The 15683-nt window shown below is 40.9% G+C and overlaps 1 long non-coding RNA gene across 1 annotated transcript in view; it reads right to left on the bottom strand.

Moving 5' to 3' along the window:
- Positions 1 to 4187: 4187 nt before the first annotated feature.
- Positions 4188 to 15683, bottom strand: part of LOC117871050 — a 53291-nt gene continuing 41795 nt past the window's right edge. The window contains exon 4 of the long non-coding RNA XR_004644136.1: positions 4188 to 4846. This is a non-coding gene — a long non-coding RNA (uncharacterized LOC117871050). The remainder of the gene's footprint in view (positions 4847 to 15683) is intronic.

The following is a 15683-nucleotide window of genomic DNA, read 5'->3' as shown; positions in this document are numbered from 1 at the left end:
GGGATGGGACTGTCTGTCCCCCAACACCTTCCACTCCAAGACAACTCAATTTGTTGATCACTGAATACCCACTAGTGACAACACAGCAATGAGATGTAAATCGGGCCCTTTCAGAATATTGACTAAAAGGTGAAAATCATGTTCTATAGAAACAGTCAGGTAGGTGTCTGAACTGCAGCCCTTCCTTCCCAAAAGGTTAACCAAATTTGCTGCTGAAGACAACAGTGCTGCAATAACCCTGGCAGAGGACATAGCTTTTTAAATCGTGCACAGACTCCTGAGTCAGTGAAATGTTTGACAGGGAATAATACGGATTGGCAGCATTGCTGGATGTGTGTTTCAAGGGCAGAATTGAAATCATACTCCCAGACAGTACAAACATAGATCATTGAAAGGTATTCTTATAAATACAGTGCTGCAGGAAGCAGGCCAATTATCCTCCTTCTCCTAGTGCAGAGCTTGTACATCTAGCCAAGTTCCCAGGGTAACATGACGGAGTGGAAAAGTGACTAAATAAATAGTTCAGAACCTTCCTATTGTTCTTAATGGAACACTGATAGGAGCAATTCGGGGAAAGCATTTCATGAGCCTTTATGTATCAAACTCGATTGGAAAGGCACTCTGAGCTTAATCTGCCTCTATCTCAGGGGAGTATATTTGCACACTTATCAGTATTGATCAGTCCGCAGGAATACATTTTATTTCATGGGAAAGTATTGCCAATTCTAGCAGTGGTCGGTTTTTTCCCTATATAAATCCCTGGTACTCAGGACTGCCATGTAGAGGTGATGGCACTATGCAGCCAAAGTGAGCCTTGCTTCCCTCCACAGTGAATCTGGAAGATGCTCCAGACTGAGTAGTGCATCCGTGGCTCCAGGTTACACACCTCAGAGAAGCAGAGATTTGCAGAAGCGCTGAACCCCCTTTGACTTTAGTGGAAATTATGGATGTTCAACAGCTCTGAAAATCAGGCCATAAAGCTCTAGAAAGGCAGAATGAAAATTCTACCAGCTAAAGGCGCCTAACTCTAACAGAAAGGCACTGTTGTCTTCCTGCTATATAACTCCAAAGGATGATATTAACAAAGGTTTTAAAACATGAAAAGTATCTGTTGACCTCAACCTGGCTGTACTTACCTAAAACAATTCACGCTGTTTGCAGGTGTTGGTCCTTCTGGAGAAGTATCGACTCAGTTTTGCTAACTCATTGAGGCAGTTGGCTTGTTACTCTCTATCCAGAAGTAAGGGAGGTGGGAAGAGATCTAGGCTGGGGGCTGAGCAGACTTCAAGGAAGAATCTTAAGAGTAGCCAAGCCTGGGAACAGGTTTGAGCTGAAAATTGTTAAATTGCTAATTCAAAATTTGTTAATAAAGCCAAAGACCAGGAAGGGGGCTTGATTAAGCATGTGTACCATGTTTTAAAATACATTGGGATAGGCACTTGCTCACAAGAGCATATGGCTCTCAGACCAATAGAGAAGAGCCAACATTGGTAGATGCCAGATATTAAAATATAAACATGCAGACTGATTTCAGCGAGGTTCAACAAAGTTGAGAGCTGGACTATCAATTTTTAAATAGGTTTTCATCCATTTCAGCCATTAGCATTCTCCCAAGTAATATGAAGGTACAAACTGGTGAGAGATTAGAAAACAAGAAAGAAAAGGAGAAGCTTTTATTCTTATTAATCTCTTCTTGTCCCCAAACTGCACAACCAGTGGAAAAAAGGAGCACGTCCCAGTCAATACTATGATATGGAAATCACATGTGAACTAAGAGCCAAATCCAAAGCTTGTTAAAGTCAATAGACTCATTGACTCCAATGTATTTTAGATCAAATACTAAGCTTATAGTAGGCCCCTAAAAAAAACCCATGGGTTCTGGCAAACTCTGTACTACACAGAAAAATCCAGGCTACGTAACATTGTTACTAATTCATTTTGGAAGCATGCCAGTTACTTGCTATACATTGGACGAGGCAAGGATCTAATCATTTCTAGAGTGACAAGTCCAAAATGATAGAGATCATTGTTGTTGTTATTACAATGATCTATTCCCGCTGCTTTGCTCATTTTTCTCTTTCATCATAGTGATACAGATAAAACAGATTACTGTTGTAAATCACAACAACAAAAATATGGTTTTCTACAGCCCTTTTAACCTTTTCCATTCAAAGTCCTATGCCAAAACACCATTTCCCAACCTGTTAGTTTCACTCCTGCTACTAGATCTTGTGCAATAAATTTGGGTACCAAATGCATAGGCTACAATTCTCAAAGTTTGGGAGCCAAACGTTAGGAACTAAAATCCAGATTTAGCCACCTAAATACTGTATACATTTTGGTGTTTAAATATGGATTTTAGTGCCTACTCCAAAGCTCAGTGGGCATCTAGGGACTCCAATGTGCTTTGGATTTAGGATCATTGTATCTAATGTCAAACATCCTGTTCATGCAATTACATGGATCAGTTGGCTGGGATTTAATAAGTGGAAACAATGAAGGTCAAAGTTTCTTTTCAGAGCTGAAGTTTGTCACCATTTCATCACTATCCAAACTCTGTGGCCCCGTGGGGAGAGATTCTCCTAAGTATATGATGCTGCCACCTCCTCTAGAACTGCTCAAAACTTTTAATTCCAGAAATGTTGACCAAAAAAATTCTGATTTTATTTAAACCCAGCTTATAGGGTAGTCAAAGCTTTTGGAAACTTTGACATTTCCTTAAAAAAAAAAAAAAATTCTCTGCAACAGTACCAGGTAACTAGTTGAACTAACCTGACATGTTTTATTACATGCAGGTAAAAACTAGTAGTGCATTTCCATACAATATTATTTTATTATTAACAATATTGTTATATGTCTATTACTTAGGGTTTTCATGGAGTGTATTATGTCCGAGAACTGAAATTTTAATTTCTTGTTTCCAAATAGAGTGGAACCCACCTATAAGATGTTTCTGCACTAGGAAATTTTGTGGCCATATTTAGCAATGATGTTACCAGTAGTGCAAGCTCTAGTGTTGACTAGGTCCAGGCAATTTTACACCATGGTGTCACCTAACCCTGTTCTGAGCTGGATTAGATGCCACAATGCAAACAGTACTTGTGCCAGGTCCAAACTAGAGGGAGTCATAATGGGGGTGGGGGATACAGCTGCTAAGGAATAAATAGCAATTCTAAGGTTTGATCCCATGATTACTGAAGTCAATGGCAAAGCTTCCATTGACTTTAATGGTGCAGGATCGTGGCCTTATAGTATAGGCCAGGTTATAGTGAAACCCTTGGTCTACATACAGTTTTTGTACCAATTTAACTCTTTCAGTTAGGGGGTATGATTTTGTCACCAAATTATTTTAAAATCTGTACAACCACTAGTGTTAATACATCTCTATTGGCATAATGGTGCTTTATATGAGTATAGCTCAGGGGTCGGCAACGTTTGGCACGCAGCTCGCCAGGGTAAGCACCCTGGCGGGCCGGGCCAGTTTATTTACCTGCTGACGTGCAGGTTCGGCCGATCGCGGTCCCCACTGGCTGCGGTTCGCTGTCCCGGGCCAATGGGGGTGGTGGGAAGCCGCGGCCAGCACATCCCTCGCCCACGCCGCTTCCTGCTGCCCCCATTGGCCCGGGACGGCGAACCGTGGCCAGTGGGGGCAGCGATCAGCTGAACCTCCTGCGTCAGCAGGTAAATAAACTGGCCTAGCCAGCTAGGGTGCTTACCCTGGCGAGCCACGTGCCAAACTTTGCCGACCTCTGGTACAGCTTATTCGCCTTCCCTGACAGCAATCATATATATTGGTATAAGCCCCTCTATACTAATGTAACTGCAGCCACACTAGGTTGGTTGTATGTGTTTGCAGACTAGTCCATGGAGTACAGTGAAAGTCCTGAGTAGCTTACATGTATTTCAACAGACTTTTAATATTCCTTGTAATAAAGCTTCATTCAACTTATACTGAAATTCAGTGTCATAAAGAGGTCTCACTGGCATTCGCTTTCAGGAAGATTAGTGCTGTCATCCAAGGGCACCATGACCTTCTCCTCCTCTGCTCTTGTTGAACAGAAAAGAGGGGGGGGGGAAGAAGTTGCCAATAGGTAAACTTTTCAAAAGCACCTAAATTACTTTGGTGCTTTTGAAAATTAGACTTGAGCACTTCTGAAAATGTTCCCCGATGTTTCACGGAGAGAGGGGTAACGAGGAATCCTTGGCTCCCAATCTTGCCACAGCTAATTGCATTGGGGAGGGAAGAAGAGCTGGTCTTCAGACATCCATTTCCTATTAGCAATATTTATGTGGTCTTTCAGAGACTTTCATCCTTCTTCCCACATCTGCCAGGGGCAAAGAAACCCTACTACTCCTTCTGAGGTGTTATCTTTTGCCGACTAGACCCCTCTTGTGATAATGAAAATAAAAACCAATACAGTTAACAAAGGCCAACTGTATTAATAATCACAGTTTTCTCAGAAATTTCCTCTTGTGAAAACTTCCTTTAGACAGAGAAGGAAGAGGAAGGCATTTTTATTCGCCCTTCACCTTTAATTTCAGCTGTGACCTCAACAGTTTGTCGTTTCGCCTTCATTTCCCCCTGCATTTTTACATTCTCAAATCAGTACAGTCCCTTTGGATTCACCTGGAGTCCCTCTTTCTGTGAGCAGGTGGGATTGGGATGGTCACCTTTAACCATCCAAAGCAGGATTAGGTGGACAAAAATAAGCCAGAAGAGCCCATACTGATTGATCCCATTAAAATCACTTTCCTTTTCAGACTCACTTCCTGGCAGTGTTTCATCGCTCCTTTCCCTTCGTTAACAGAAGGTGTGTAAGCTGGAATGCTGTTGACTTGTGTCTGGCTGAAAACAGAGAAAAGAAAAGAGTTAGCATCTCATATTTGTGTGAGTACATCTGCCAGCATTTGGAACACCACCAGCCTACCAACTGCACATTTTCAAAGGGTTATGATGCACTATGTGGGTCTTTGATGAAAAGCTCTGAACCCCAGAATATGAGCTTTTTAGTGTGGATGGTGTGTGCTGAATCATAATGTGGCATTGTACTGACATTCAGTGAGACAGAAGAAAAGTGACTGAATTTATTATCCCCCCCCTTCAAGTGTAGGATCTCCCGAGCTTCCATTAATATTCTGCTGCTTGTGAAATTACAAAATGTAAGAAAGATTAATTTTATATTTTCACTGTAATAGTTAGTTTCTTGCTTTGGGGAAAATAAAGCAGTCAAGAAAGTTCTCTTCTTCCAAATTTTTTTCTTGTATTCTATATTAAAATATAGAATACAAGTAACTATCATTTGAATTAAATCTACAGTATATGGGAACTTCTAAAAGTCTTGCTTAGACATAAAGGACTTTTAAGGCGTGTTTTAAATAAAATAATTCTATTTCCAGAGTTCAGATTTTCAGCACTGATGACGACAGAAAGGTCTGTAAGCCAGCAATGGACAAAAATATACTGTGGCTTGCAAGTGCCTTAGGGGACAGATAATAGGATACAGAGCTTTTCACTTCCAGGTTCCCTATGTTGAACCTAGACTAGCACAAAATATATTACAATGGAATTGATCTGTTGTAATACATTTCATGGACCAGGAAAAAACAATTCATCCACATACAGATCACTTGGGGGGGAGGGGTTAAATAGTTGGCATGACGAGAGCACAAAGCTAACACATTGGGTGTAGATTCCTTAAATTAATCACCACAGCTAAATTACCTCCAATAGTTAAGAGTCCTAGAGAGTAAGCATGAAGAACGCAACAACTGGAGGATTGAAGTGAGTAGGTGATGGAACAGGAGAATGAGGTCAAAGTGGTAAGGTGAAGAGAATCCAAAAAGTGTTTAGAAATCCTAGGAGAACAGCCTTGATTTGGATTCAGGGATGAACAGGAAACCATTGAAAATATTGAAGGATGGTGTGTAAAGAAGCACAAATGTTTGTGGGAAAGAGTCGGTGTTGTCAAATTTTCCATTTCAACAAAAATTTGAAAAGTTTTGGAATTGTTTCCATTTTTTCTGAATTAAAATTTTCTAGGTTTTGGGTCAAAATGACTTTTTTGTTTTGAGATTTAAATGTATAGTAAAAACACGGAAAAATTTAAAAGGTAAAAATGAAAAGTAAACATTTGAAAATTATTGAAACGAAATGTTTTGATTGACCCAATCTGATATTATTATTTTCGTGAACATTTTTGATATTTCAACTTTTCGTTATAATTTAGGATGGGAAAAAATGTTTAAATCTCAAATTCTCATGGTTTGGGACAAAGATTTCCCCACCCAGCTTTTCTCTGTGGTGATGAGAGAAAGAACCATTCCAATGACTAAAACACTATTACTTTTAATTTTGTGTTTATTTTTGAGATGTCAAGATTTCACGAGTTTTTCTTGTTGACTTTCTAACTGAGCTGAAGTTGGCAGCAATTGGTAAATGACACTTTTAAGAAAAAGGCAGATTCAGATTCAGCAGCCAGATATTATAAAGATAGGCCCCCTTTGTCTATGAATGAAATGATTATTCTAATGCCTGTGTAATAATCATTGTAAACTTGTATCAGAGGGGTAGCCGTGTTAGTCTGGATCCGTAAAAAGCAACAGAGAGTCCTGTGGCACCTTTAAGACTAACAGATGTATTGGAGCATAAGCTTTCATGGGTGAATGTCCACTTCGTCGTAAGCATGTAATGGAAATTTCCAGGGGCAGGTATAAATATGCAGGCAAGAATCAGTTTGGAGATAACAAGGTTAGTTCAATCAGGGAGCGTGAGGTCCTCTGCTACCAGTTGAAATGTGAACACCAAAGGAGGAGAAACTGCTTCTGTAGTTGGCTAGCCATTCACAGTCTTTGTTTAATCCTGAGCTGATGGTGTCAACTTTGCAAATGAACTGGAGCTCAGCAGTTTCTCTTTGGAGTCTGGTCCTGAAGTTTTTTTGCTGTAAGATGGCTACCTTTACATCTGCTATTGTGTGGGCAGGGAGGTTGAAGTGTTCTCCCACAGGTTTTTGTATATTGCCATTCCTGATATCTGACTTGTGTCCATTTATCCTTTTATGTAGTGACTGTCCAGTTTGGCCCATGTACATAGCAGAGGGGCATTGCTGGCACATGATGGCATATATAACAGACAATGTTATATATTACAACCGCATCTGCTCCAACCTCTCAGACAGAGACCAACACCTACAAGATCTTCACCGAGCAGTCTCAAAACTACGATACCCGCACAAGGAAATAAGGAAACAAATCAACAAAGCCAGATGTGTACCCAGAAGCCTCCTGCTACAAGACAAGCCCAAGAAAGAAACCAACAGAACTCCACTGGCCATCACCTACAGTCCTCAGCTTAAACCTCTCCAATGCATCATTAGTAATCTACAACCCATCCGGGACAATGATCCCTCTCTTTCACAGACCTTGGGAGGCAGGCCAGTCCTTGCCCACAGACAACCCGCCAACCTTAAGCATATTCTCACCAGCAACCACACACCGCACCATAACAACTCTAACTCAGGAACCAATCCATGCAACAAACCTCGATGCCAACTCTGCCCACATATCTACACCAACAACACCATCACAGGACCTAACCAGATCAGCTACAACATCACCGGTTCACTCACTGCACGTATATATGCCATCATGTGCCAGCAATGCCCCTCTGCTATGTACATTGGCCAAACTGGACAGTCACTACGTAAAAGGATAAATGTACACAAGTCAGATACCAGGAATGGCAATATACAAAAACCTGTAGGAGAACACTTCAACCTCCCTGCCCACACAATAGCAGATGTAAAGGTAGCCATCTTACAGCAAAAAAACTTCAGGACCAGACTCCAAAGAGAAACTGCTGAGCTTCAGTTCATTTGCAAATTTGACACCATCAGATCAGGATTAAACAAAGACTGTGAATGGCTAGCCAACTACAGAAGCAGTTTCTCCTCCCTTGGTGTTCACACTTCAACTGCTAGCAGAGGACCTCACCCTCCCTGATTGAACTAACCTCGTTATCTCCAGACTGATTCTTGCCTGCATATTTATACCTGCCCCTGGAAATTTCCATTACACTCATCTGACGAAGTGGGCATTCACCCACAAAAGCTTACGCTCCAAAACATCTGTTAGTCTTAAAGGTACCACAGGACTCTCTCTTGCATTGTAAACTTGATGTTCCCAAATGCCTGAGCTGACTTGGTCTAAGCTGTGACCTGGTGCAATTAATAATAGTTCTTTGTCATCTCTGCTGCCAAACCTGGCTCCTTAGTGCTTACTGTCCATTACAGTTTTCTGGGGTGATGCTAATTTTATAGATATTCTAATGTAGTTCAATAAGAGGACTATAATGCAATCACATAAGATAGAAATGGCAAGTCCCTATTAGGTCATCTATCCCATCCCTGTCCATTCAGGATTGATCCCTACATTATATTTTAGATATCTTTCAATAAAAGCTGCAGGGGCTCCCATGATAAAAATTTAATTTTATTTGAGGTTAGATGAGGAATTCTTGGTTGTAGCCAGAATTTAATGTTCGGCCAATTTGAATGAGCACAGGAACAGCTGAGAGCTGAATCTATTTTAGGTTTCTGTGACGTATTCTGTTGCCCTCCCTTCTGCTATAAATCATTATAATCAAGATCTTTGTCACCAACTTATCATTAGGTGGCAGGCTGTGGCGCAAGTTTCCAATCAGTTTCACCTTTGGCTCTGGGAGAGAGAATATAAAGCATTGCACTCAGGAAAGAAACAGCTGAATTCAAAGATGGCGCGGTCTCATTCAACAAAGCTGTTCCTTGTGTATCTGCAAGTCATGTTGGCTTACTTCACCAACAAAACCAAAGTTTTACTATCCCTGCAGAGCCACAATAGTTATGGGAGAAAAAGATGGATTCTATTCTGCCTCTAGCATCAGCAAAATTGTGGTACATGGTAACCAGAGAATCATTTGTATTGGTGACATAAAAGGCAGAGAGGACACACCTACATTTTTCAGGAACTGGGTTGAGTCTGCAGGGCTGGTGACAAGAAAAGCCATAGAATCATAGACTATCAGGGTTGGGAGGGACCTCAGGAGGTCATCTAGTCCAACCCCCTGCTCAAAGCAGGACCAATTCCCAACTAAATCATCCCAGCCAGGGCTTGTAAACCACAGAGAATGAATAAATACAGAAGCCCAGTAGGTCATTTTTACAGTCACTCTTTCCTGACCAGGGGGTGGGGAATCAAACTTTAAACTTTAGATCAATTGACTTGCCTCCAGCTGCTTTTTCCTAGAACTTACCCCTGGAAGAACTATCTGCAAGCTGGCTAGAAAGAAACAAAAAGGAAGAAGATGAGGCTGGATCAACTAGATCTTATTCTTATCCCTGTTGCCCAAAAGTGCCAAGTCCCAAAGCCGCTAGTTCCTTTCTTAAAAGACTACATTTTCAGAAATGCCCTTGAAGCTAAACCCGTCTCTGTCTTAACAGAGACATCAGAGTTTTCTTTCTTGTCTGTCACTACAGCATCCAGTCCCACATGCCTTTAACTGCTTAAAGAAAAAAACAAACAAAAAAACCCATGCCCTTCTCCCTGCAGGTGTGTGGTTGCCTCAGACACACCACCTTAGAGAAAAGTAAGGCCTGAGAAGAACAGAAGCACACATGTGACAGGAGAAAATTCAATTTGCTAATTAGAACTGATACCAGGCAGAATTTATTATTTAAAAATCTCTCTCACCATGTGGGACTCTCAGCATGTTCCATGTCTAGCAGAGATAATTTTATCCTTTAAACAAATGCTGATTTCAAGTCATTTTAGACTGAACATCAGGTTAACTGCTTTTTTATTGTTGTTGTTGCTTTCATTAGAAATGGGTAAAGAAGCCCAATGCAGGCCAAGGTGTTAGGGGTCTAATATCTGAGCTCTGGGACACAACTAAGGCCCCACCCCTGGTTTTTATTAACAGTAATTACCAGACCTTATCTAGAACTTATTGTGTGTAGGTCTCCAAGTGCTTTACAAAGGTATTTGAGTACTATTATCCTTATTGTACAGGTAGGGAAACTGAGTCACGGAACAATGAAGGCCACACAATCAGTCAATGACAGAACCAGAAATAGAAGCCAGAACTCCCAGCCAGGTGTGCTGTCCATGCCTTGTCACCTTAGTTAACATGCAGAATGATTAAAAAAAAAAAAAAGAAGTATGTTTCATACACATGTGAATGGAAAGGAAACATTTTCATTTCCATTTGAAGTTTTCCCATGTTATTTTTCATTCTTTTGACAAAAAAAAAAAAAAATCTTCAACTAAATTACATTTTGTTTCTTGGGAAAACTTGCACTGCCTTCACTGGAAAAAGGGGGAGGTAGGAAATAAGTGAGTTTGGGGATGTTTCCCTAAAAGCAAAACAATCCAACCTCCTCCCCTCCCACATACACACACACACCAACAACAACCCCTCCTCCCCCCACCCAAAAAAAAAGTTTGTTTCAGAATTGTTTGTCAAAAAGCAAAGAGGCATTTTACAATCTGGGGGGGAAAAGTTTCAACAGAAAATTTTTGCCTAGCTCTAGTAACATGTAACATTACTATCAGGTAGCTGTGATATGTTTTACCCAGCAACTCTCCTTTCTTCCCTTTCCATGTCCAAATAGTATACTCTTGAGATATCTTTCCTTGAGTTGCCCATTTGCAGCCCAGGCCCTCCCTTGCCCTTGCAGGGTCACAGGAAAACTCTGCATAACATATAGTTTCAGGAAACCAAAGGCTGAGATTTCAAAAGCTACCTAAGGGGATTGTGAATCCAAAATCATTCGGTAGAGGCAGCAGCCAGTAACTTGAAACTTTTTTAAAAAGATTTAACATAGACACACACATAAACACACACACTTTACCAAGCATGGTTCAATAACTTAAGAGTAGAGCTACTTAAATTTGTTCTTTGAAAAATAGCATATATTAAAAAAAAATCATGACAATTTTTCAGCTACAACAACATTTTTCAGTTGTGACATTTTTTTGTTGAAAGAGTTCTTAAAATTCTCTGCATGATTTTTTGCATAAAAATGTCAGGGATTTTTTTTTTATTATTTTAGTTTTTTCTGTTTACCATTGTGTAGCTTTTGACTGGGTACAAGTTGCGACATGCTGCATTTTCCTCACTCCTTGATTGGATGCACTCGTTCCAGTTTTCACTCACACAGGGTCTCTTTGAGGTTTGGAAAGTTTTTGGAAGCCATAAAGAATTTTGTAAAATGAAAAATTACTGTTTTGAACATTCAAAATGGGAAATATTTATAAATTTTCTAATTTTTGTGAAAAAAATATCAACCAGCTGTTCATAGACTCATAGACTCATAGACTTTAAGGTCAGAAGGGACCATTATGATCATCTGGTCTGACCCCCTGCATGCTGCAGGCCACAAAACCGTCCCTACCCCTTCCCTGGACTCTGCTGTTGAAGTCCCCAATCCTGTTTTAGGTGGCTTCAATCGGCAGAAACCCTCCTGCTAGAGATCCCTGCCCCATGCTGCGGAGGAAGGCGAAAAACCTCCAGGGGCTCAGCCAATCTGCCCTGGAGGAAAATTCCTTCCCGACCCCAAATATGGCGATCAGTAAGACCCCGAGCATATAGGCAAGAGTCTCCAGCCTGACCCCTGTCAGCCATTGTACAATTTACCTACCATTGCTTGGTTTTCCTCGACTACTATGTTTTACCATTAAACCATTCCCTCCATAAATTTCTGTTCTTGCAAGTCATTTCGTCTCCACCACGGCTCTGAGAACATCCACCCCATGAGATAGAAGGACAACCCCTCTTTTAATTTGAATCTTCATTGATCAGACATTTGAACCCTCTCTGATTATAAGTTCATGTAGGGGAAATTGACTTCAAATATTTCAACAGACTTTCCCCAAGCTGAGCCAGATTTTGGCCCCTGACCAGAATCCAGTGCTCTATCCATTCCTACTTTGGGCTATGCTAATGACCAGGACTTGTATTTTCCTTACATACAGATCTGCTCCCCAACAATACAGTCCAGATGGCTCAAGGGCATTTTTATGTTGTTTTAAAGCTACAGTGTCAGGGTTCTTAGATTTTAAAATTAACCTACTTTCATAGTTGCCCCATATCTTCAGAACAGGAGTTGCAACAGGATGGTTTAAATCAAGGATGTGGATTTTCTGAGCTTGCAGATGTGCACATGCAAAATGTAACATCCTATGCTATTCTCATGGGCTTGGTATAACATATCATCACTTACAAGAATGGAACATGAAAGCAAGGGACTCGGAGCCAGAACCATTGGGTTCTATCCCAAATCTGTTCTTGATTCACTGGTTTAAATTCAGGTTTCAAATGAGTGGAACAGCTCCCATTCAAGGCAGTAGAATGTCTAGTCAAGAAACTGTCTATTCCAAGACTGAACTTGGCATTAGCATGCCTTTCAATAAAATGGGTATATTAATACCTGCATCACAAGGGAGTTGTGAATCTCAATCAGTCAGGGCTCAGATGTGCCTGAGAGGGACAGCGACAAGTAAATGGCTGTGCAGTATTGCCCCATCTGAGCGAGATCATCAGGAGGCATAATCACTCCTGAACTTCCCAAGCCTTCGCAGGAGCATGTCCTCTGCCATTAAAGCAAGAACAGCTACACTGCATCAGACTAATGATCCATCTAGCTCAGTATCCTGTCTTACAATAGTGGCTAGTGCCAGACGCTTCAGAGGGAAGGAACAGAACAGAGCAAATATCAAGTGATCCATCCCATCATCCAGTCCCAGCTTCTGACACTTAGACATTTAGGGTCACCCACAGCATGGGATTGTATCCCTGACCATCTTGGCTAATAGCTATGAATGGGCCAAGCCTCCATACACTTACATCATTCTTCTTTTAAACACAGTTCTACTTTTGGCCTTCACAGAGGCCATGAGATACTGTGTGTCCCTCTGTGTGTACAGGTGAAGAGGTGGAGCTAAGACCCGGGCCCTACCTCCTCTCCTTCCCTCTCCATTTCTTTTGAGCTGGCTAGTGACCAACAGAGAACAGTCCTGGAGCTTGGGGAAGCATATGAGCTACGAGTGATCACAACGGTAGAAAAGGCTTCTTGGCTCATGTTGCCCTCTCCTTTTGTGCAATCTAGCTCAAATGTCAGTGCTATGCTGAGATCCTCAGGTGGCAGGTCTGAATATAGATGTGCAGAGTGGTAGTAATATTTTTTTCCAATATAAATAACCATCTTCATCTCAAAAACAAAACATCTGTGGCCAGACTGACATATTCCATTTTACGCTTAGAGGGAATACTGCAAAGGTTACGCCTTCTCTGGTTCATTTTCTTGAGGGTAATGTCAAGATTCTGATTAGCTGAACATTTGTAAAATTTCACCCAGCAAGAAAAGAAACCTGATATTAAGTGTGTACACAGCCACCCTTGCTGCTTGCACACCTTCCAAATCTGCTATTTTATTTATTCTTTTGAAAAAAATAACAGATACAAAAATAGCCAGCTATCAAGGTGAGAATACGTCTCCATCTGCCATTTGATTCTGTGCAATAAGTTGAAATGAGAATTCTATGACCTCTGTAAATAACATTATGCTATGAACACTGTGCGTCTTTTCCAATGAAAAGAAAAGGTTTATTTAAACTTCAGTTTAAAAGATCTAGAGGCATTCATTTATAAATACAGCAGGAAGTACTGGGATATTGGTTAAAAAGTTATTTAATCCTTTTGGCCAGCAGTATCAAGAATCAAGGCTTGTGTCTGATCCCTTGTCAAGCTTTACATTTTCCTGGGTTTTGAAACATCACCCAGACAGAATGTTTGATGCTTCGTGCTACTGATTGTATTCAGCTCAGGTGAGAGTAAATACCATAGGTGCTGGAACTAGGGGTACTGATGGTGTTGCTTCACCCTTTGGCTTGAAGTGGTTTCCATCATATACCGGGTTTATAGTTCGGTTCAATGGCTCTCCTCCCCCCCCACTATACAAATTGTTCCAGCGCCCAGATAAATACTTCTCTAGTTCAGTTCAGCAGTAAAGTACGTATTCATTCCTAGAAACACAGGGCCAATTCTGCTCTCAGTCACACTCACATCAATCTAGAGTAACCTCTGCCCCCTTGATTTCAATGTTAGTTCATATTTATATGGATATAACCTGCAGACAGAATCCCCACCATCACAGTCCCTATTCAACAAGGCACCTAAGCATGTCTGTCACTAAGCATGTGAGCAGTACTACTGAAATTAATGGGACTAGTCATGTGCTTCAGGTTATACACATGTTTTAAGTGATTTGCAGACTTGGGGAATCAGCTTTTTGGGGGGTGAGGGGTACATTTATTTGCTATTAACAACTTTAATCTTTAACACTCATCAGTCTTTCTCCATAACTTTGACTCCTAAATCAAAATCCGGGGGCTATGGCAACTTGATATATGGCAGGGCACTCAGATATTATGGTGATGAGCATGGTATAAGAGCCTATAGAGAACAGAACTGTGCCATGATGTGGCTAGAGAAGTGAAAGGCATGGAGCTCCTCAAAGTATCCTTGAAGCAGAATTAATGCTGGTGTAAATGGATGTAATTCTACTGAAGTCAATAGGACTGTATGGTTGAATTTTGCCAGTAGAACTCAGCACCGCTTCTGGCATTAGGTACATCAAATATAAAAAAACAATTGGACAATCACATAAGTGCATGAAATGAAGCTGTTACTGTGCTGCAGTGGGTCACAGCTGAGGATGCCACGTTCAGGACAAACTGCTGAGAAATAGGGTAGACTCACCCGAAACTGGTGGTTATTCTTCCATAAGATATACCAAGCCAATAAACCACTCTCTCACCACACTGAAATCCAAACGGCAGTCTCCTTAGGCATTCCAGACCTTGTCTCACCACCCAGACACTGATGACTGGTTATTTAAAATCAATTTTATCAAACAAAGGGTGTTTCTAATTCCAAGAGATCAGCCACATAGCCAGGTCAATATATAACTCAGATCTTACCCAATAATCAGGCTGTTGCCCATCCTTTAGTATCTAATATCTAAAGGTTTATTTATAAGAGAAACGAAAGAGGAGAGAGCTTAAATGGTTGAAGGAATCATATACATACAATCATTGCAGAATTCTTGTAGCAGGTTAGAAGCAGTAATGTTATAGATTGCTGTCTTGTAAAGTCTCTAGTAACTTCCAAAAGGTTGGAAGGTCCTTAGTCCATTGGTTGGAATACTCCTTTTAGTGTCAGTCCATAGTCCAGAGATCAGAAAAGGAAAGAAGCAAAATGGAGATGCTTCCAAGGTCTTTTGTACCTTCTCCCATGTGGAGGGGATGCTCTCAGTCTTAGTTTGTGGGAACTTACAGGCACAAGATGGAGTCCAGGGTCACATGAGAAAGTCACATGCTCTTACCCGGTTGATGACTCATAGGATTGGCCATTACCTATATTCTGGCTAAAACATCCACAGGAAGGCTATTTAGGCAGGGATGAGCTTCTTCTATGTAAGAGGATACATTGTAAGAGTTACATGTTCCTTAATGTGCCAACAACTCAAATAGTTCATTCGCAATGTGCTGGCCAGACTGGATGTAAATTACCTTGTGGGTGTCATCACAGGAGCAAGCACATTTGAAATACAGGTATATAGTCAATATTCATAACTTTAGATACAATGAAG

Source organism: Trachemys scripta, chromosome 1 (assembly GCF_013100865.1).
Source record: "Trachemys scripta elegans isolate TJP31775 chromosome 1, CAS_Tse_1.0, whole genome shotgun sequence".
In the NCBI taxonomy this organism is placed as follows: Eukaryota; Metazoa; Chordata; order Testudines; family Emydidae; genus Trachemys; species Trachemys scripta.
The sequence above is the reverse complement of the archived record's forward strand: the minus strand, read 5'-3'. Positions and strand labels throughout refer to the sequence as shown.